The sequence below is a fragment of the Mastomys coucha genome, unplaced genomic scaffold, assembly GCF_008632895.1.
Source record: "Mastomys coucha isolate ucsf_1 unplaced genomic scaffold, UCSF_Mcou_1 pScaffold23, whole genome shotgun sequence".
Classification (NCBI taxonomy): domain Eukaryota; kingdom Metazoa; phylum Chordata; class Mammalia; order Rodentia; family Muridae; genus Mastomys; species Mastomys coucha.
This window is the reverse complement of record NW_022196906.1, coordinates 85,049,818-85,073,184: the sequence shown is the minus strand read 5'-3', so window position 1 is coordinate 85,073,184 and position 23,367 is coordinate 85,049,818. Positions and strand designations below refer to the sequence as shown.

The following is a 23,367-nucleotide window of genomic DNA, read 5'->3' as shown; positions in this document are numbered from 1 at the left end:
TAGGTGAGACTGATCAGACAGAGGTTAGTGCACTGGATAAGCAACTGGGACCAGTCTTAGGGCTGGGTGAAGGAGCAGGAGGGAACCCCAAGGCCACGTTTAAAATATCTCCAAATAAAAACACTCTTTGAATATATTTTTAGTTGTAATGAAAATACCATATAACAAAGAAGGGCATTGCCAAAGCAGAATATTAACATCTACTACAAGTTGTAGTAAAAATTTATTTATGGGACAATTTACTAGGTAATTATCCCTGCGCTACGGGCTTCCTTAAATGCTTAGTTCTGAAACTAATCTACTAACACAAAGCCAGGTCACTGAATTTCAGGATCCTGTTCTTATTATTTTAAACTAACTTTTCCTTTCCTAAAATTTCATGTTATGTTTACTTAAAATAGTTTATGTATCTATAGCTTTTAATCTATCCCAATATGTAGACAATAGTATGGATGATTGCAAGGTGTTCCATTTTCTAATTTTAAAAAAAAGTTTTTAGTTTTTATTTTTTTTGTGTGTGAATTTCACATTATGCACCGCAATCCCACTCATCTTCCCCTCCCCTGTACCTTTCTTCCACCCTTGCAACCCTTCCCCAACAAGCTCTTGTGTGTCAGTGTGTCCCACAGTGTCTTAGAAGCTCTTGTGTGTCAGTGTGTCCCACAGTATACCCTTTTGTCCATACTTCTTTTCTTGCAAATGTTCCTTTCAGTGACTCATGGGTCTGGTACAAGGCTTCTAATTTCTGCTACTGAATAAATACATTGAAACCTATGGACTCCTCTAGGATATGCTGTAGTTGCCCTGTGTAATGGAGATCCTGTAGTTTAGGATCTACAGGACTGGCCCCTTCATACACTTCAGCAGTTCATTACTGAGCTAATTCAGAGCCCTGGATCTGACCCTGAGTGACATCTGAGCTGGTCAGCCCTTCAGCTCTCCTGTTTTTTATGCCCCTGTGGCCATCTCACCAGCAACCCCCAGTGCCAGGGCCTGTTCTACACTGCTGCCCAGTTGAAATACTGACTCACTCTCCCAAGTGCTGCAGCCAGTGAGGGACATGGCCGGTTCTCCCACTCTCACGACCATCAGGGCCAGATATATCCTGCCTGCCATATATGGTAAGGAAAGAGGGCAGAGGAGGGTTTCTGTCCTTCTTCCTCACCACTGCTTAGCAGACAAGAGGCAAGAGGCAGGGCCAGCTCTTCCACACTCACACCCTCAGGGCAGGCTCAACATCAGCCCCCACTTCCAGGGACAGCTTTCCTGTGCTGCTCACTAAGGTACAAATCCTACTTTCCAGAGTGCGCCGCTGGTGAGAGGCTGGGCTGACTGTCCTGCTCTGATGGCTATCTCTTCTGCCTGCCGTAGGTGGCACTGGTGAGAGGTGAGGGTCCTCTTTCACTTAGCAATGTCACCATAGGGCTGACAAGTCATGTTCAGGGGTCAGCTCTCTGGAGTTGGCTTTCTGTCCTCCTCCAGCCATCAGGGATGCTCTCCTAAGTGCTGCAGCAGGTGAGGGGCAGGGCCTGCTCTCCTGCTCTCATGACTGAGGTGTTTTCTTTAGTTTGATTTTTTTTCCATCTGCCCAGTTGTACTGTCATACACCACAGAGTTGATCCAGCGTCCTTGTTTTGTGCCTTGGCAATTCCTTTGTAGCATATTGTTTAGGATCACTATGAAGTAAAATAAGGGTTATTGGAATATAAAAGCCATGATGTCAGGCTATGGGCTTGATACAAGATGTCACTGAGAGTTAAATAGTGTACACAGTGAAAACAATGGCAAAGTGGATTTATGTCCAGAGCAGGATGGAGTGACGCAATTTGAAAAGTATAACTTACAAGTCTTATTTCTGAAATTTCCTATTTAATGTTTTCAGGCTGACGTTAACAACACAGATAACTAAAACTGTGAAACCTGGAAGCAGAGAGAAGCAGAGACTACTGGATGTAGTTTTAAATTTGTGTTATAATAGACTTTTTATATATGAATGGAAGCAAGTATCTTTTGTTTAAATGTATCACTCCTTTTAAAAATAGGAACACCGTTTTCACAAATTAAAGGCTTATGAGCTGCACTCTTGCACATGATGAGCATTTAACAGATACTGGTTGTTCTTTATGCTTAAGGAAGCATTGAGTTGAAGTTTTATGTCACTCTGTGGGCACTTGTCAGGATTTGCAGACACTTGACACTCACTGTGGCAGGAGTTGGTGGGGGAGTAGGGAGGTTCATGTAAGAGCATGAACAAGACAAGTTTACTGTCCTTGAGCCTGGGACGAACTGTTTGGTGTAGCACTTGGGATTCTCCGTGGCAGAAATTGGTGAAGTGGGAATAATAATATCGTAACATATATGTATCAAATTCTCATTCTCCATTCATTTGTTGTAGACCATTTAGGTTCTTTCCATTTCCTAGCTATTGTGAATAGGGGGGAATCAATAAACCTGGCTGAGCAAATGTGTTTGGAGTAGGATGTTGAGCCCATTGGCTCACATGCCAGGGAGTAGCATAGGTGGGTCATATGGTTGATTTACTTTTAACTTTCTGAGACTTCTCCATGTGGATTTCCACAGTCACGCTTCAATTTGCAATTCCATCAGCTCACAGACTAACCATCATTTTTTTGTCAGTTTTTTCTTTCTTGCCTCAAGTTTATTTGTAAAAACAGCATAGTCCTCTGCTGGTCATCTGCAAACAGTGTGTAGGTGGGTGTGTCGCAGCAGTCCATCCCTCTTCACATTGGCAGGAGCCTTTTCTACGGAGCCTTTTGCAGGGGCCTGGGCACCTTTAGGAGGCTGAGCTGAAGCTGAAGTCTGGCCCTTAGCTGGAGCTTTGGCCTCTGCCTTGGTTTGAACCTTGGGCTGTGGTTGGCAGAGCCTACGATCCTTGGCCATGTAGCTTCGAATCCACTTCCCAAGCTCTGGGTGAGCGATGGAAGCCAGACTGCTGAGTTTGTGGCTGGGGCCCTTTGGGATCTTGGGCTTGACGGCCTTAGGTATCCCGAGGGCAGCAATGGCCTCTGTGCTTTGCACTTTGCATTGTTGGCCTGCATCTTCTTCAGTCCTTTCCTGTTGAGCTTCTCCGCAAAGCACATGTTCCTCAGGAACTTGGCGTCAACCCCTTTAAGAGATTTGTATCTCTGTGACTGGGCTTTCTTGATGACATTTCTGTGCCATTTGTGTGACCGGTTGTGTGTGGTGTGGTTCTTGGACATGGCCATGTCTGCATGGTAACCGGCGGATCCTGCAGTGCTTGGGACTGGAGGAAGCACCTGGAGGAGGAGAGAAGAGCATCAGTTTTGTTTTCCTGCACTTAATCATTCCAACTGGGGTAAGATAAATCTCAAAGCCGTTTAAATTTTCCTAGCTGATGAAGAAGATGAATGCTTTTTGAGGTCTTTCTTATCCATTTTTATTTCTTGTAAAGAGAACTGTTTAGATTCCCTAATGTATTTTTATTTTGTTTATTTAGTTTTTATTAGATATTTTCTTTATTTACATTTCAAATGTTCTCCCCTTACCTGGTTTCCCCTCCGATAAAAAACCCTGTTCCCTCTCCCCTCCCCCTGCTCACTACCCCACCCTCTCCTGCTTCCTGGCCCTGGCATTCCCCTATACTGGGGCATAGAACCTTCAGAGGACCAAGGGCCTCTCCTCCAATTGATGACTGATGAGGCCATCCTCTGCTACATATGCAGCTGGAGCCATGAGTCCCACCATGTGTATTCTTTGGTTGGTGTTTTAGTCCCTGGGAGCTCTGGGGGTACTGGTTAGTTCATATTGTTGTTCATCCTAAGGGGCTGCAAACCCTCCAGCTTCTTGGGTCCTTTCTTTAGCTCCTTCATTGGGGACCCTGTACTCAGTCCAATGGATGGTTGTGAGCCTCCACTTCTGTATTAGTTGAGCATTTGTTTCCTTGACTTTTGGTTTTTGAGTTCTTTATATATTCTTGATATTAACTCTATCAGGTGCAAAATTCCCCCATTCTGAGTTTTTTTCTTCATTCAGTTGATTTTTTGCTAAGCTATGCAGATGTTTTTTAGTTTTATAAGGTTTTACTTGTCAATTGATCTTAATTCCTGAGCAACTAGAGTCTTATTCAGAAAGGCCTTTTCTATATTATAGAAAAATTAACATTATTAATTAAGAGTATTAACTAATAATTAATACTATTTAAATATTATAGAGTACTACCTATGTTTTGTTTCCTAGTAGTTTTAGCATTTAACATTTCAAATTAAGGTCTTTAAACCACTTTGAGCTAATTTTCACATAGGAGAATAAATGTGAACTTAATTTCATTTTTCTGCATGTGGGCATCCAATTTTCCCAACACTTTTTTTGAAAATGCTGTCTTTTCTCCAGTGTACATGTTTGCCCCTTTGTCAAACACCTGATTGCTCAAGTTGTCAGTCTTACATTTTATCTTTGCCTAAAATCATACATTATCCTAAAAAAACCCCTAGTACCAGGCAGAGGAAATCTCCTTTCATATGCCTGGTCATGGTAGTCCAAGTGGTTTCCAAAACAATATCGATTGTGGATGTGGCTTTTGGCTGCCTCTCAGATTTAAGGTAAGCCCCCATTGCAGAAGGTGTCAGACAGACACAGGATTCAGGTTATTTGAGCTAGGTTTTACCTAAAAGCTTTCCTGTGATTTAGTTTCCATGTTAACATAAAGTACTATACAAGCTGCTAAGGCATGGAATGAATTCACAATTCTATCCAGGCATGACACCTAGAAATACAACGAGTAGTAATGAAGATGATATTCACAAAAGTGCAAGAAGTGGCACTCACATGTTAGTTGTCTAATTAAACTTAAAGCATACTCAACAGGAGGGAAATCGTGCCTGGTACTAGAAACACTGCCAAGTAACCGGGGCCAGTAAGGTAGGGATATTAGAAGAGAATCTATTACCACCACTTTGCTCGACTAGCATCATTCCTAATTACCTTCTCAATCTTATCTTTATACCCACAGATAAATGTAGCTACCAATCCTCATCAAAGAAGCTTCTCTTACAGTAAATGGAGACCATTACAGAAAACCATAGCTGGAGGTTATGCAGAGATCTATAGATTGCATGGTGCCCAGGCTCAATGGCTACATCTCCATCACAACTCTTGTGCTCATTGTTCAGGAAATATCACGGAAGAGGGGAGGAAAGATAATAAGATCCAGAATACCAGGAAGGCTGCTGTGTGAAGTCTATCAATGAAAGGGATGCATAAACAAGATCCGAACAATAGTGATGTAAATAGACATGCTAACATGGAATGAGAAATGTCACAACACTGGACAGGAGCTACAGGACTACAGGCAACTGATGACTGCTCAGAAAACATAATAATCTGGGAATAAGAACCTATCAATCTGAGAGGCGTGGGAGCATTGAGGAGGCTGGAAGGATGGGACTTGGGAGGGGCTTGAGGGAGAAAATGAAAGGGAAAAATGAATGTCATTTTAATAAAAAAGTATGAAAATATTTTATGTATTTATTTAATGTAGTATATACATGCTTTGTGTGTGTGTGTGTGTGTGTGTGTGTGTGAGAGAGAGAGAGAGAGAGAGAGAGAGAGAGAGAGTCTGTTGGTACATCTCTGTCCTGGTATATGCATAGATGTCAGAAGACAAATTCCGTTTTATATATATATATGTACATGTATATATATGTATATATATGGAATGTGTATATACATGTATGTATATACATATATATATGTATATATATACATATATATATGTATATATATATAAATTTTTTGGTGGAAATGTACATTGCTTGCAGAATGTCAAATGTTAGCATACCTTTCCCTCTTGGAGTCCTTTTATTCTTTTACATGAATATTTCAGAGAGCTCACTTCTTACTATGTATCTTCATCAATCTGCCAAGTGACATCTTTTCTCATTTGAAAAAAGTTACCTAGAGAGAAAAATATAATAGAAGAGTCAAAAAAAAAAAAACAAAAAAAAAACACCATGTCTTTTCACCAGTCAGACAGAAAACAGAAATTAAGGCATTCCTTAACTTTGCCTTTTTAGAATCATGACTGTTTTCCATGGTTTACATACATACTATATTTCATCTATCTCCTCCTCTTACATCTGATCTGAGCTTAGTGTTTAGACAAGGATTTTTTGAGTTGTCTGATTTACCAGTATGTATCAAAAGTTGCATTCAGTTGGACTGGATTTGTGCCAGCTATAAATTTCAGGCCTTTTCATTTGGATCTTCTTTTTCTTCTCTGAAGGATTACACATCTCATGGTAAGAGAAATGTTAATCCCATCTAACGACAGTGGTAGGCTAAGATTGCAGAGTGTGGTTTTGGGCACAACATGAAGCTTTTATGCAGCTTGTTCTCAGGTCCAGCTATCCTTTCTATTGGTCCCTTTGTCCCCATTTGTGCCAGAATCCTGGAAGGGGATCTGACAGAACCTTGCTCTATCCAGTAAAGAGTCTCATTTTCCTTTGTGGAGCACAGTGAGGAAAGGGGCTCAAAAACATTCACATTTTTATGAGCATCAGTAGATGATGTGTTTCTTCCTAATATTTAAAGACCCTTTCTAAGGATTTAAAAAGTGTATTTATATGGAAGTGGGGCTGGAGAAATGGCTCAGCACTTAAGGTCTCTGGCTGTTTTTCCAGAGGACTTAGATTGAATCTCAGCACATTGCAGCTCCCAATTGCAATTGTTCCAGGGATCCAATACCCTCTTCTAGACACTGTGGAGATGGTGCTGTAGAGACACACTCATATATATCAAATAAGAATCATTTTGAAAAACTGGAAATATTGGAAACCAGCATCTAATTTTATCCTTAAAATATTTTTACAATATCTTTCACACTACTATAAAATGCTAAGAGAAATTTTATTTCTGGTAATCTGTTTCCAAAGACCAGGAAAATTTTTGATGTTTTAAAACATCCTCATAGTCTTTTCTTAGAATAAAATTGTGAAAGTTGTAGTTTGGTAGGTTAAGTTTGTAATTTGTAATTATAATTTTAAATTCCAAAAGTTGTATTTTACTCTAGATCAGGATTATGCTATTTTACTGGAGACAAAACTGTGTTGATCACATATTTCATATTTCAAAATATAGATAATTATAGTAATAGTAATAAATTTCAACATAATCTAGAGAGTTGTTGATCTTTAAGACAATGCCGAAAACAAAAACAACATCCTTTCTCATGGGTTGAAAAGTTATGGCTTAGTTGATAAAGTGCTTGCTTTGCCAAGGAGTTCTGATCTCTAGTGCTCTCTTAAAAGCTGGGTGTGAAAGCAAACATCAATAATCCATGCACTGAGGAAGGCAGGTCAGGAGGAATCCCGGGGCTTAAAGGCCTGGCCAGTCTAACTGTATCCACAGCTCCATGTTCAATGAGAGAGTCTCTTAAAAAATAAGGTTGACAGCAACTGAGGAAAATAACCCACTGCTAACCATTCACCTCCATATGAATCCAGAGACACAGGCACCCACATACATTTGTTCACGCAGAAGCACACACACATAAATACTCAAAAACAATTTTTTCATGTACCCTTTAATCATACTAAGAAACAAAATTCCTTTCCCTGCTAGGCAATTCCAAACAGTAAGAATTGCATTTGTTCAGATTTAAAACTTTTAGAACAAATATTTTACATTTATTTGCAAAATTCAATCCTGTTCACTCTTTTTTTTCAGGGCTTCATGCTCATGGGGCAGGCACGCTATTACTGACTTATATCCCCAGGCCTCGGGCACTGCTAGATGCTCTCATCCGTTTTCTCTTATTTTCTCTCTCTCTCAACTTTATTTTTGTAAAATTCCTCTAATACTTGGGAAAAGATTTTTTTTTTTGCAAAGTTCTTTCCAATAACTTACTATCCCATTTTTTCTAGCTTGTTGTAAATGCATATTAAGTTGTTTGGAAAATGTTTGAACTCACTCAAAAGGGTAATGGCCACTGAATGAATATGTGTACAGAGTGAGTTACACTTCAGAGTGTAATGCTGGAGAATGGGGACGACAGATAAATTAATGCCTATTTCTTGTACTCACTGAAAAGATTTTCCATTCACAAATTCTTATTCAGTGAGTCAGGTTTAGTCTAGTCAAGGAAATGTTAAAGTGAAAAATATTGTGAGTATATTTAATGTACAGGGATATTTGTCTTTCAAAAGAATTTAACATTTAGAACATAAATGGTGAAAGAGGTGTATTACCAAGAATTATGAAGCTAGGAAAATAAGGATGATAATCAATAGGTAGATATTTGTTTCTACAAGACATTCAAAGACAAAGAGGTGATGCTTTAAGTAACAACTATGAAGTTAACCCTGTAGTAATTTCTTGGTAGAATTTCCTCAGAGGAATTTAGGGCTGTCATATCATATTGTGAATTCCTGAGCATATGGATTAGATTCCACTCTTCTTTTTCCCTGAGTGAATGGTCTGAGGTAGGAAATTTGTGCATTTAAATAATCAGAAAACATGGTCAATCTATGGAAGTATAGTAGCTTTGAAAAATCATCATCAAACTTCTAGAACTATTAAAGTCTCTTAAAGCTACAGAACAATACGGAGATATCATGTAACACATGGCTGTTACAGATGTAGACAGATGGCATTTGGGTCATATCTTAAATCTGATATACACTAAGTTTTTTTGAGATAGGATGTTACTAAGTTTCTCAAACTTATCTTGAACCTGGAGCCTTCCCTCCTCAGCCTCCACTCAGGTATAGCTGTAAACATATACATGCGTCCCTTGAGTCGAATTCTCTTCACTCATTGCATTGCAATGCCATATATTAAATCCTTCTGTCATGCTCAGGTTGTTTTGAGGCTCTTAATTTTATTTCATTGCTCCATCTTTTTGTGTACAAATGTCATATTATTTTAACCATTTTATATGTGTCAGTCTTGGATTTTGTTCTTTGAATGAAAAAGATAAGTCTAATTTTTTTTATTAATTTTTTATTAATATTTTTATTAATTTTTACCTTAGCAAAGGGACATGTTTTGTTATGGTGTCTTCATGCACCCATGTCATCCTTTGTTCTCATTCATTCTCCTTCTCCAGTGCCCCTCCCTCCACCTATGTGATAACCTCTAACTGGTTACTTGTCTTTGCCCAGTTATTCTCTATTTTGCTTTCTTATTGATTTCTTGATCCAAGACTCTACAAATATCCCTTTATGCTGCCTATTTTTTTCAACCCTCAAGATTTCTGACTCTCATGACACTTTTTTTCTAGTTTCATAACCTGTAAGTACACACATATAAATGCACATACACTAAATATAATTTTAAATTCAGGTCCTGCCAATGAAAGAAAGTAAGTGGTATTTGTGTTTCTCAGTCTGTCTTCGTTTGCATGGCAAAATGATCTCCAGTTCCATCCTTTTTCCCAGCATGTATTGTGATTTCATTTTTCTTTGCATTTGCCACAGTTTCTTCATCTGATAAATAACATCAAGACAGACTCTATATTTTAGCTATCTAAACATAGATGTGCTACTATCTCTGTTTGTGTAGACTTGGTGTATTTCAGGCACACACCTAACAGTATTCTTAGTAAATTAAAAGTTGATATTTTTATTGGATTTTTACTGAAACCATCCACAAATGATGAAACAGTGCTATCCTCACGTTGTTACATTTCTATAATTCTTAACATTTCTCTTTTTTTTTATTCTTTAATCTTTTTTTACAGTCCAGTCATTATCCCCCTCCTGGTCCACCCTCTGACTTCCTCCCATACCTCCTCCCCCTTTCACTCCCATCTCCAAGGCAATGTACCCACCCTCCCCACTCCCACCGCACTATGTTAAGTTGATTACCAACAATCTCACAGACAGTTCTGTTATTGTCAATGGGATTTCCCCTCACACTGTCAAATGAAGGGGCTTAATGATATCTCTGTTCTTGATCCAGGTGTCTACATTTGAATTCTGAATTTACCACTTTCTTGTCTCAATTTACTTACCTCTAAGTTGGGAAGAGGAATAGCATTTATTCAACAGGATTGTTATGGTGAATAGCTGATCCACAAATACCTAAAATATTGTACTTAATACATTTGAGATGCTGGAAGCAATATGATGGTTTTTTACTCTTATAAAGTATAATATTTGTTGCTCATTTTCCAATTGTTTCTTTTGGCTTTTGCTGATAGGCATATCTCATGGATGAATAGTGACAATTCTTATATGACCTACTTCCTGCTTTATCATCCTGGTAAGGACATATTCTTCTCTTACTAAAAGTTAATTGCCATAGGAGTTATCTGCCTGCTTGCTTTAGATTATATATATATGTACATACATATATATATAATATTTATACATATATACACATATATACATATATATTTATGGTATGCATATGCCATAAATCATTCCAGCCCTTCTATTCCACAACTTTTTCTTAAATGTTATCTTCTTCATGAACTTGTAGGTTCTTATACTTTGCAACAATTCTTCCAGTTTCTCATATCTTATCACATCTTACTTGTGTGCCAACGTATATTATGGCTTTATATGTGACCTATCACCCTGCTCATGTCCTAGGTCTTTTAAAGTTAAGGTAAGCATCTATCTTGCTTTGAACATTTTTTCCTGCTCTGAACTAGTGGAATTTTTGCATTTAAGTAATAAATAAGTACAAGAAAAATAGCATCTGCTATTGTCAAAAGACCTAACATTTAGTAGGGAAGATAAATAAAAGCTAAAAATGTTGGCTTTTTTTGTCATAGTCTGATTTTACTCTTAAAACAATTTAAGTAAACATGCATAGATTGTAAATAATTAATATATGCAACAAAGTTTGTATTTGACTACCACTATGGTTTTTGGCTAATTTACTCTATTAGAACTTGTGATAGAATAGAGAGGTACTGCAAGAAGCCCTTCAGTGGGACAGCTAGGTCATACATATGTACTTATATTTAATAGAAAAGTAAGGTATCTAGTTTTATTATCTCTAGCTAAATCCATTCCATTTTGGGAATATTCTTGGGAGAAATAAGGTCACTTGGATATTTGTAATGTAACATTATTTTATTTTGTCAATTTTATAACATTAAAAAAAGGCTAGATAAAAAAGCCTCATATGTAAAATATGATTTAGTCATTCCTAGTGCCATCACTAGTTGAGTGTTCCCTAGTTGCTTCATCCTAAATGGATTTGTCCCCTAGGGATCCCTAAGTTCACAGCATATAGTCCAGTTGTCATAGCAACTACAAAATGTCTGGCATCAATGACAGATCATTTCTTCCTGGAGAAGAAATAGAACACGCAATTTTATCCTTGAACCACATAGATGCTTTATTAAATATGTTCTAAATGTAAAGTGGGCTATAAGTACTTTCCCATTATTAAAATTTCACCATTTTTTTGTTTTGTTTTAGGGACTTGATTTCAACTTTATTTCTCAAAATATACTTGCATAGGTCTGCAGGTTTCCACAGACTAGCACCTGTTCCTGGAAGCAAGGCTTCCAGCCTGCATTGACTTTCAGGATCTTCTTTCATCTAACACCTGGAGGCAATCGGCTGCAGATGCCAGTCTGCAAGCAGATGCGTTTGCGCAGGACAGCAGCCCTTTACGCCATTAGAGCAGCTGGGAGGAAAGGAAAATGAATGTGTTTTGCCTTCTTTTGTGTCATAAAAGTCTCCCTGAGAGAATTCTCACCTGGAACCTATTTTTCTGTCTTTTCTGGTCTTGGCTTGTTTTGATGGAGAAAGAAATTCACCTCACACATTCTTCTAGCTGAGGAGGAAGTTTGCTCTTCCTTGCCATTAGAACAGCGGTTCGGATGCTGCTACTCAGCAAGTGCCCATACATTTGCCTACAATATTTTTCTTCTTCAGAGAATATGTTTTGTTAAGTAGGTGCCTAGTGTCACCACTCCACAGTGAGGACTCTAACATAAGTCCGAACACACAGAAATATTTGAGGGTGACGATGATACCCAGTTTGCATCTCAAATGCAGGTGAAAACATGAGAATTTTACTTATCATTTTCAAAAGGTATCTGGACATTGTTTGAGGGATAGTAGTTAATTTAGAAAAGGCATCCTCTTTAATATACCATTTGAGAAACACACCAAGCATTCTTGATTTTAGCACTTTTAATTAATGTTTTGACAAGGTAAAGAAATCAAATAGTGAAAAGCACAGGTACATGCAATGTCCTTCCCTACCTTCAGTCTCCTCCCTGAGAAGCAGTCTTTGTAAATAGATCTAAGTTTCTCTTCAGTTTAGCTCAAGCAAAGGTAAATATTATGTAGGTACCAACATTTTCCAACTCACCAACAAAGGACAATACCAATTGTCTTTCAGCATAAGAGATGTGGGTTGGCTACCACCAGCTTTACAGTCCATTCCTCTCTGACCCCATTTGTAAATTATCTCATTAGTTTTAATTATTCTGCCAGATTTCAGATTTTAAAACGATATACTGACAATTCCATTTGATTTGCTTTGGTTTTAATTTTTTAACACTAATTCCTTGATAATTTCATACACCATATTTTGATCATATGCACACATCCTCCAAGTTCTCCTACACTCCCTCTCTCCCATTCCATATCTACTCAATTTGGTGTCCTCACTTTCTTCATAAACACAAGTACAATTAGGGCTGCCTATATATGTACACTTGGGTGTGTCACTATCCATGGAACATGGTTGACACATCACAGGCTATGTACCCTTAAAGAACATTAACACTCCCTCTCTGGAAGTTATCATTTACCAATAGCTCTTCAGTTATGGGTGGAACCTCATGTTCCTACATGCTGGAATTTTGTCTGGCATAGGTCTTGTGCATACTGTCACAACTCTTATAAGTTTTGTGTAACTTCCCTGTAAAGTATGGAAACCGGTGTTTCATCATAGTAATCTGTCACCTCTGGTTCTTATGATCTTCCTATCACTTCTTCTGCAATGACACCTGAGTCTTGGAAGGAAGGAGTGTGATGTAGATATGCTAAGCATTGTGCTGTCTCTCATTTTCTGCACCGTTATCAGTTGTGGGTTTCTCTGTTAATCACCATTTACTGTAAAAGGAGCTCTACTTGATGGAGTCTGAGTCATGTTCTAATTTATGGGTATATCAATAAGGCATTAGGAGCTGGTTTAAAACTATGTCCATTTGATAGTTATAATAACATGTTCTTCCCTGGAGACCTGTTTAGTCACAAGTTCTTGGTCTTCAAAACCTTGCCAGGTATGAGTTTATTCTTATGGAGAGAGCCTTTAATCCAGTCAGAAAGTTGTTGGTTACTCTAATAGTGCTCATGATGTTGCTGCACCAGTGGGCATGTCTTGACAGGCCTGGAATTATTGTTGTTCTTTAAGATTATTCATTACTTTCCCCTCTGGTAGTGTACAGAGCACATTCCAGTACTATGAAAGCTAACCAAACCAGTAAAAAGGAAGTTTCCAGGTCAATACCAGTTTGAGTTCTCCATGTTCAATGTATGGCTCAAGTACATTGTGTTTTTAGCAATAGGGTTTTGTCATTAATTTCTGAAGGGTTACCAAGAGTCGGCAATAGTCTATACAGTGTGAGGATCTATGGAATCTCACTGGCTAGCAACTCCTATGGAAGTAACTCATTCCTGGAAATGGGTTTTTATTTGTTAGTGTATGGTGTTGTCCCATAGCATGGTAATTTCACTTAAACTCTTTTGTATATGTATATACATAAATACACATATGTATATATATGCATGTATATACATACACATGATACATATAAGCTTTAGCAGTGTAAAGTGTTATCTTTAGTATCTCAAATCCTTATGTGTAAAATAACACTAATAACCCTTCCTTGAAAACCATCACAACTCTGTCTTCCATATTCTCTCAGCCAAAGCTATTCATATTTCTCTCTGTTTCAAAAGTTCTATTTTATATTAGCAGCAGTTTTTCAAAATTTTTAATTTATACTTTATAACTGAATTTTATGTTTGGATTATAGGCATAGTTTCAAAGCTGAAAATAGAAAAAAAAAAGCACATTTACTCTGTTGCAGTGAAAACAGCTTTCTGCAGCTATAGTTTGTGCCAGAATGATGAAATGGTTCTTGACAGTGAATAACAATAAGTTATCAAATTTTATTTTTTAATCTAAAATATTGTTTACAAGTAAAATCTAGATATAATAAAACATACAAACTTTAAATGCATTATATAAAATTTTGACAAATTTATTTACACAGGGAGTGCATGGCCCTATTAGGATATAAATCAGTTTAGGTAGCACCAAAATTCCCTCTCTAAGCTTCCTTCCATTACTGGAGGCAACCACTTCTCAGATTTTCCTCACAGTGGTTTAGTTTCTCTGTGTTTTCTAGGACTTCATGCAAATGTAGCCAGAGTACCACTCCTTTGTATCCTGGTTCTTTATCTCAGTACGGTGCATGTGAAACTCATCCTTGCTAATCTAACTATTAGCAGTTTTATTTTTCAGTTTATAATTTTTATGATTCACACTGTATGAATGTACATTTATTAATAGTCTTCTTTATTGAACATGTGGGCTTTTGAGATTTTTCTATTTTTTGATAAAATTACAATGAATAAATTGTGATGGTGTTTTAGGAAATACCTGTTTATTTTCCTTGGCTAAAATATTTAGGACTGGAATTGCTGGGTGTTGTGTTAAGTAACAATGTATTCTTTTTATTTGTTTTTTTTTTTAATTTTATTTAATCTTTTTTTTACAGCCCAGATGTTCCCCCCTCCCTTTCTACCCTTTGACTGTTCCACATCCCATACCTCCTCCTACCGGTCTCCATGTAGATGTCTCCCCACACTGCCCAGCGCACCTGAGAACACCCCACTCCTTGGGGCCTCCTGTCTCTTAAGGGTTAGGTGCACCTTCTCTGACTGAGTCCAGACCCAGAAGTCCTCTGTTGTATAGTTGTATATGTTTTGGGGACTTCATATTAGCTGGTTTATGCTGCCTGGCTGGTGGCCCACTATCTAAGAGATCTTGGGGGTCCAGGTTAATTGAGACCGCTGGTCTTATAGGGTTGCCCTCCTCCTCAGCTTCTTCCAGTTTTTCTCTAATTTAGCCACAAGGGTCAGCAGCTTTTGTCCGTTGGTTGGGTGCAGATATCTGCATCTGACTCTTCCAGATGCCTGTTGGGTTTTTCAAGGGCAGTAATGCTAGGTCCCTTTTTGTGAACACACCATGGCCTCAGTAATAGTGTCAGGCCTTGGGGCCTCCCCTTGAGCTGGATCCCACTTTGGGCCTATCACTAGACCTCCTTTTCCTCAGGCTCTTCTCCATTTTTGTCCCTGTAGTTCTTTCAGACAGGAACAATTCTCGGTCAGAGTTTTTGACTATGAGATGGCAACCCCATCCCTCACTTGATGCCCTTGTCTTTCTGCTGGCAGCGGACTCTACAAGTTCCCTCTCCCCACTGTAGAGCACTTCATCTAAGGTCTGTCCCTTTGAGTCCTGAGAGTCTCCCACCTCCTAGGTCTCAGATAGATTCTGGAAGGTCCCCCCACTTCCTACCTCCCGAGGTTGACTGTTTCTATTCTTTCTGCTGGCCCTTACGGCTTCAGTCCTGTTTCCCCCACCCAATACCTGATCATCTTCCCCTCTTCATCTCCCTGTCCCCTTTCCTACCCAGGTCCCTCCCTCTCCCACTCTTCCTGTGATTGCTTTCTTCTCCCTTTCAAGTGGGATTGAGACATCCTTTTTGAGTTTTGTGGATTGTATTCTGGGTATTCTGGACTTTTTGGCTAATATCCACTTATTAGTAAGTACATACCATGCATGTTGTTTTGGGTCTGAATTACCTCACACAAGATGATATTTTCTATTCCATCCATTTGCCTGCAGAACTCAGTTCTTAACAGCTGAGTAGTATCCCATTGAGCAAATGAACGTCATTATCTGTATGCATTCTATTGTGGGACATCTGGGTTGTTTCCAGCTTCTGACTAGTAAGGCAGTATTCTTAATTTGAGGTTTTGCTTTTTTTTTTTAAATTAATCATTTCATTCTTTTACATCTCAAATGATATCCCACTCCCAGTTACCCCTCCACAAACTCCCCATCCACATTTACCCTCTCCCCCATCCCCTTTGCCTGTATGAGGGTGTTCCCCTACCCTCCAACCCCTCCTGCTCCACTGCTCCAGCATACCCCTAGGCTAGGGCATCAAACCCCACAGGACCAAAGGCCTCCTTTCTTATTACTGTCAGGCAAGGCCATCTTCTGCTACATATATCTGGAGTCCTGGATCCCTCCCAGTGCACTCCTTGGTTGGTTTTCTAGTCTCTGGGAGCAGTGGGTGGTCTGGTCATCTAATGTTCTTCCTACAGGGTTGCAGTCTCTTCTGCTCCTCCAGTCCTTCTCTCAGCTCCACCACGGGGTCCCTGAGCTCAGTGTGATGGTTGGCTCCAAGCATCCACACCTGCATTAGCCACTTGCTAGACAGACCTCCCAAGGAGCAGCCACATCAGGCTTTTGTCAGCAAGCGCCTCTTGACCACAGCAACAATGTAGGGCTTGGTGTCTGCACACAGGATGGATCACCAGGTAGGGTAGTCCCCAGATGACCCTTCCTTCAGTCTCTGCTCAATTTTTTGTCCCCTTTCTTCCTTTGGGCAAGAACATTTTTGGGTTAAAAACTTTGAGATGGGGGTGGCGTGCCTATCTGCTGGAGGTGGTCTCTCCCTTCTCTGAGCATTTTGGCTAAAGTCATCCCATTGGGTCCTGGGAGTCTCTCTTTTCTCTAATGTCTCCAGTGGCTATCCCCAGTTCCTCATCCCCCTACATATTTTTATTCAATTTCCTGACTGAGCCCCTCTCTCCCATCTTCTCCAGTGCCTGATACTGTCCCCTTATTTCCTCCTCCTCCTCTCTCCCTCCGAGGTCCCCCTCTCCCTCCACCTCTGTTGATGATCCTGTTTCTACCTCAAGGTGGTACTGAAGCACCCACACCCTAATCTTTCTTCCTCCTAAGCTCTATATGGTCTGTGGGTTGAATCATCAACATTGTGAGCTTTTGGGCTAATATCCGCTTATCAGTGAGAACATGCCATGTGTTCTTTTGTGTCTTGGTTACCTCACTCAGGATATTTTCTAGTTCCATCCATTTGCCAAAGAATTTCATGAAGTCATTGTTTTGAATAGCTGGGTAGTGCTCCATTGTGTAACTGTACCACATTATCTGTATCCATTCTTCTGTTGAGGGACGTCTGGGTTGTTTCCAGCTTCTGGTTATTAAAATAGGGCTGCTATAAACATAGTGGAGCATGTGTCCTTGTTATATGTGGGAACATTTTTTGGGTATATGCCCAGTAATGGTATAGCTGGGTCTTCAGGCAGAACTATTTCCAATTTTCTCAGGAACCACCTGACTGATTTCCAAAGTGATTTTATCCTGTGGCAGTCCCACTAGCAATGGAAGAATGTTCCTCTTTCTCCACATCCTCACCAACATCTGCTGTCATCTCTATTTTTGATCTTAACCATTCTGATTGCTGTGAGGTGGAATCTTGGGGTCATTTTGATTTGTATTTCCGTGATGACTAAGGATGTTGAACATTTCTTCAGGTGTTCTCAGCCATTTGTAATTCCTTGGTTGAGAATTCTCTGTTTAGTGCTGTACTCCACTTTTTAATAGGGTTATTTGGTTCGCTGGAGTCTAACTTTTTGAGTTCTTTGGATATTAGCCCTCTATCAGATGTAGGATTGGTAAAGATCTTTTCCCAATCTGTGGGTTGCCATTTTGTCCTATTGACAGTGTCCTTTACCTTACAGAAGCTTTTCAGTTTCATGAGGTCCCATTTGTTGATTGTTGATCTTAAAGCATAAGCCATTGGTGTTCTGTTTAGGAAGTTTTCCCTTGTGCCAAAGTATTTGGGGCTCTCCCCCACTTTCTCTTCTATTAGATTCAGTGTATCTAGTTTTATTGATCCACTTGGACTTGAGCTTTATACGAGGAGATAGGAATGTATCAATTTGCATTCTTCTACATGCTAACTGTCAGTTGAACCAGCACCATTTGTTGAAAATGCTGTCTTTTTCCCACTGGTCTTAGCTCCTTTGTTAAAGATCAAGTGACCATAGATGTGTGAGTTCATTTCTGGGCTTTCATTTCTATTCCATTGATTTACCTGACTGTCTCTGTCCCAATACCATGCAGTATTTTTTTTTTTTTTTAATATCACAATTGCTCTGTAATACAGCTCGAGGTCAGGGATGGTGATTCTCCCTGAAGTTTCTTTATTTTTGAGAATAGTTTTCGCTATCCTGGTTTTTTGTTATTCCAAATGAATTTGAGAATTGTTCTTTCTAATTCTATGAAGAATTGAGTTGGAATTTTGATAGGGATTGCATTGAATCTGCAGATTGCTTTCAGTAAGATCACCATTTTTACCACATCAGTACTGCCAATCCGTGAGCATGGGAGATCTTTCCATCTTCTGAAGTCTTCTTTGATTTCTTTCTTCAGAGACTTGAAGTTCTTGTCATATAGATCTTTCACTCATTTGGTTAGGGTCACACCAAGATATTTTATATTATTGTGACTATTGTGAAAGGTGTTGCTTCCCTAATTCTTTCTCTGCCCATTTATCCTTTGAGTAGAGGAAGGCTGCTGATTAGTTAGAGTTAATTTTATATCCTGCCACTTTGCTGAATTTGTTTATGAGCTGTAGGAGCTCTCTGATAGAATTTTGGGGTCACTTATGTATACTATCATATCATCTGCAAATAGCGATATCTTGACTTTCTCCTTTTCAATTTGTATCCCTTTGGTCTCTTTTTGTTGTCTAATTGCTCTGGGTAGAACTTGGAGTACTTGAATAGGTAGGTATAGAGTGGTCAGCTTTGTCTTGACCCTGACTTTAATGGGATTGCTTTAAGTTTATCTCCATTTAGTTTATTGTTGGCTATTGATTTGCTGTATATTGGTTTTATTATATTTAGGTATGAACCTTGAATTCCTGATGTTTCCATACTTTTAACATAAATGGGTGTTGTATTTTATCAAAGGCTTTTTCAGAATCTAATGAGATGATCATGTGGTTTTTTTTTCTTTGAGTTTGTTGATGTAGTGGATTACATCGCTATATTGCTGGGATAAAGCCTACTTGATCATGGTGACTTTTTATGTGATTAAAAAATACTATGAAATTGACGTTCAGATGTGAGAATAGAGATCACACTGTTCTGTCTCAAGGATAGAGGCAGAATAAATACGAGGACCTGTTATTGTAGAAGGACCAAGCCATTTCATCTAGGAAATAAAAATTCACAGTTTGCAAAGCAATTGACATGTTGCCTAACAGATTATTGATGTTACTAATTGATTGCAGACACATTTTTTTTCCAACACAGTGTTTTTCCATGGAACCTTGGCTGTCCTGGAACTTATGTAGAGCATGTTAAACTTGAACTACTAAATTTGTTCACCTGTGCCCAGCTGATTGCAGATCATTCTAAGACTTTGCTGTGAGATTTATGAACTTCTTACCTATCTGAATGATTGACAGAAAATCCTTGTACATTGAGAGTATGTTGGACTTTTGGACATTTTAGAAGTTGTTTTGGTCAGGCTTAGTAAAATAAGATCAGGATTCTGGAAAGAAACTAATATATAACAAAGATAAGTTGTATATTAATTATTCTGATCTTATCTCAGATATATCAGGACACACCAAATCATTTTTTATCACTTAAGGATAACTTTACTCAAAATTTGAATATATAAAATATTATCCTCAGCCAAGTTTGGTAGTGTTAATCCCAGAATTCCAGAGTTTGAGGGAAGTTGAGTTGAAGGCCAGCCTGTCTCCAAAGAAAACTCTGTCTCACATCAACAAGTAAACAAACAAGCAAGTAAATATAACAATAGACTATGTTCTTCCGGTGTTGTTGGTCACCTGATCAACCATATTTAAAAAATCAGAGCTTTTAAGTCTATATCAGTTGAAGAATTCTTTATTCTTACAACTTTGACTCATTTTAATTTAGTTAAATTTATTTAGTTGAATTTTAAATAAATGCTTAATTTAGTTGATTTAAAAATATTTAGTTGCCTACAGTTTATAGTGAAAAATAAAATTCTCATGCTTGCTTTTGTTTTGTGTGTGTGTGTGTGTGTGTGTGTTTTAGTTTTGTTTTAAGAAAAAGTCTTACAATATTGCCCAGGCTGGCCTCCAGTGCATACTCTTCCTACCTCAGCCCCCAAGTGCTAGGGTTCTATGTGTGCCACCAAGCCTGGGTTGGACTTGTGTTTTAATATCTTAAAAAGATGCAACTGCTTTTGAGATAATAACATATATAGTTTTAACATTTTGCAAATAAAATGACCCTTAAAAATCGCCAGTGAGGGAAAGAAAAGAATGCTTTCCCCACAGCAAAAAATTGAAGAATTAATTATGTTATAGATTATGCTTATTATATTTTATGCTTGTTTCTTCTTAATGACTTAAATAACTCATATGTAAGTCACATTTTCCACAATAAAGAAAAGCTTATTGATAACTAACAGGTAGTACTTAAATGAGTGTGTATTTATAGATGGTTCATAATCCAGTGTTTCTTTTTTTTTTCTAGGAGGAGATTTGGAAGTCAGTAGATGAGTTCCCATGGATATGCTGAACATTTCAGTTATAAGGTGGTTCTGTGATGGTAGCTATTTGCTTCTCAGGTAGTTCAGGTGAAAGTCTACGAATGCTGTTTCTCTTAAACTCACTTGAGCTGCATATTCCCACATTTTTCACAAGATTATTCTACGTGGGCTCAATTTACCTTTATTACCCTATTAACAGAAATGTTCCACTGACTTTGGCCCAGCCATAGGTTTCCTGGTGACTCATTAGAATTTGGGGTTCAGTATTTAGAAGATGACAGTCTCTCAGTTCTGGAGCCCCCTTTTCTGTTTTTTTCTGGTAAAATAAATATTCACTCTCCACATTATGCTTCTCAAAACCAACTTCAAAACCAGTGAAATAATGTTTCAAGGAATGATTTTCTTCTGCTATAGTATCTTGCATTATTTCTCCAGGCAAAGTTCTTGGCATAGAACACCAAAAACTGTAGTGAATCACATCCTTATTTTACTACCTTCATTTCTGGCATTAAGAGCCTGCCTGTCAAGATTATTATAAAGTTAAACTGATGTTTTTCTTCTTCATTTCATTATAGGACACCCAGTGGACATAGTAGCAGAGGCTCTTTTGTCTTTTAAATAGACATCTGGTACTTTCTGCCTATTAAGCTACACCTTGTTTATTATGATATTCTTATCTACTCTTGTAACTCAACAATTTTTCTTTTGATTTAAAAGTTACGGCAAAAATACATAAATAAACAAGTTGATGAAATGACTCCTAATGATACTAATAGACCAGAGCCTGGTATCATTGTCATCAGAGAAGCTTCATCCAGCAACTGATGGCAACAGATGTAGAGACCCACAGCCAAACATTAGGTGGAGCTCAGTGAACCCCGCCAAAGAAGGATTGTAGGAGCTGGATGAACCCCACCAAGGAAGGATTGTAGGAGCTGGATGAACCCCGCCAAAGAAGGATTGTAGGAGCTGGATGAACCCCGCCAAAGAAGGATTGTAGGAGCTGGATGAACCCCGCCAATGAAGGATTGTAGGAGCTGGATGAACCCCGCCAATGAAGGATTGTAGGAGCTTGATGAACCCCGCCAAAGAAGGATTGTAGGAGCTGGATGAACCCCGCCAATGAAGGATTGTAGGAGCTGGAGAGGCCAAGGTCCCTACAAAAACATAACCCACAGAATCAACTAGGCAGGATTCACAGGGACTCATAGACAGTGAAAGGCAGACAGTCTAAAAGCCTGCACCAGGTTGACCTGTGTTCTCTGCAGATATGAAATATTGAATATAGATTGAGTTTCACTGGATTTAGAAACAAAAACCACCTGACATATAAAATAACAGCATTTGTAATACCTTTATGTGCATTATATTCATTAATTAACCTATATAATACTTCATTACATAAGTCATTAGTGAATTTTAAGTATATGAAAAAAAATGAAATGAGCAATTAATCCAAGCCCCATGAATAAACATGCAGCTTAAAGGGACCCTCATGTGGAAGATAGAACTCACAAAACAGGACTTTTCATATTCAAGAAGCCACTCTCATCTCTGTTCTCAAGGGCATTAGTTCTTAAAAAATGGTCATTGATGCAAACACGTTAGTGAGGTTTTATATGTAAGCCAGTTTTAGTTAAATAATCCATTTTTTATTAAAAAAATAATCCATTTTGTAAGTTTACTAGTGGTGTGAGAGGTCATAGTTATTCAGAATTTTATTATCCAATGTATTTTTCAGTATAAAACAATCTCTTGATAATGAAACAAAGTAAAATAAAAGTAAGATAATCATCACATAATTATTCTGCAGCTTTTCAGTTTGAGAATAAAGCAAGTTCAACAAAGACTGACCTTTATCTTGATATAATGACATTAAAAGAGGAGGAATAGAAAATGTTTTTACCGGTTAAACTAAGCTGAGTGTTTGTGCCTCCTTTTCCTAATCGAGGTGAATGATAGATCAAGTTAAAGCAGTTTGTAAAGAGAGGGAGGAGCCATTCTAGCTGGTTTGTTCTGATATCATTGCAAACCTGGGAAATAATGAAGCCACTTTGAGCTGGAAAGTAATCATCAACAATGGCAGACAGATGGAGAGTTTTCCTTTGTAAATTTTGATTTTCTCAGTGCCTTCCAGAAGGAGTATTTTTGGAAACCAGAAAGAGAAGTTGACAGTGTTGCTGCCTCTGTCTGGTATAAAAAGATAAAGACTGCTAACAACCTGTGCATAGCTGTTGCCAGGGGATGACGTAGGATCAGATAAAAGTCAAAAGCAGAGTTAGCGTAGGTCATAGTACTAAGGTGAACTGTAAACAATCACTGATTTTTGAAATATTTAAAAATCCTTGGTAATGTATAAAAGAAAAATCCCAGGATTATCAGAACCCAGTGTTTCCTTCGGATGATTTTAGCTTGAAGGAGATAGCATGAAGAAAGAAGCTGGAGAAGAAGTTTCTGCAGGTGCAAATCCAGAGCCTACAGAGGCCAGAGAGTGAGGGCTTGCCCAGAGAGAAGGGGAGCCTATCTCTGTGTGATGTCTCTTGATTGGCCTATGAGATGGATGATATGATGTCACTCTGTCCTTGTGACATTACAAGTACCAATTTGGCCATCAGTGCTATTCATGAAAGTTTTAGGCAAGAGACAAGTACATAGGGCTGTGAAGAAAAATGTAGTCAAAACAACTGCAGAAATAAGTAGAGTGATGCCTTCAAAGGTAAAATACTTTAAAAAGTTGAAAATGGAGTCACA

General features: G+C 38.4%; 1 long non-coding RNA gene and 1 pseudogene across 1 annotated transcript; one reads left to right on the top strand and one right to left on the bottom strand.

The window, feature by feature from the left end:
• Positions 1–2,691: 2,691 nt before the first annotated feature.
• On the bottom strand, positions 2,692–3,227 carry LOC116073678 (annotated as a pseudogene).
• A 17,186-nt stretch (positions 3,228–20,413) lies between these two features.
• Positions 20,414–21,357, top strand: LOC116072007. Its single transcript, XR_004111277.1, has 2 exons — positions 20,414–20,661; positions 21,192–21,357. It is a non-coding gene; the product is annotated as an uncharacterized LOC116072007 (long non-coding RNA).
• Positions 21,358–23,367: the final 2,010 nt, after the last annotated feature.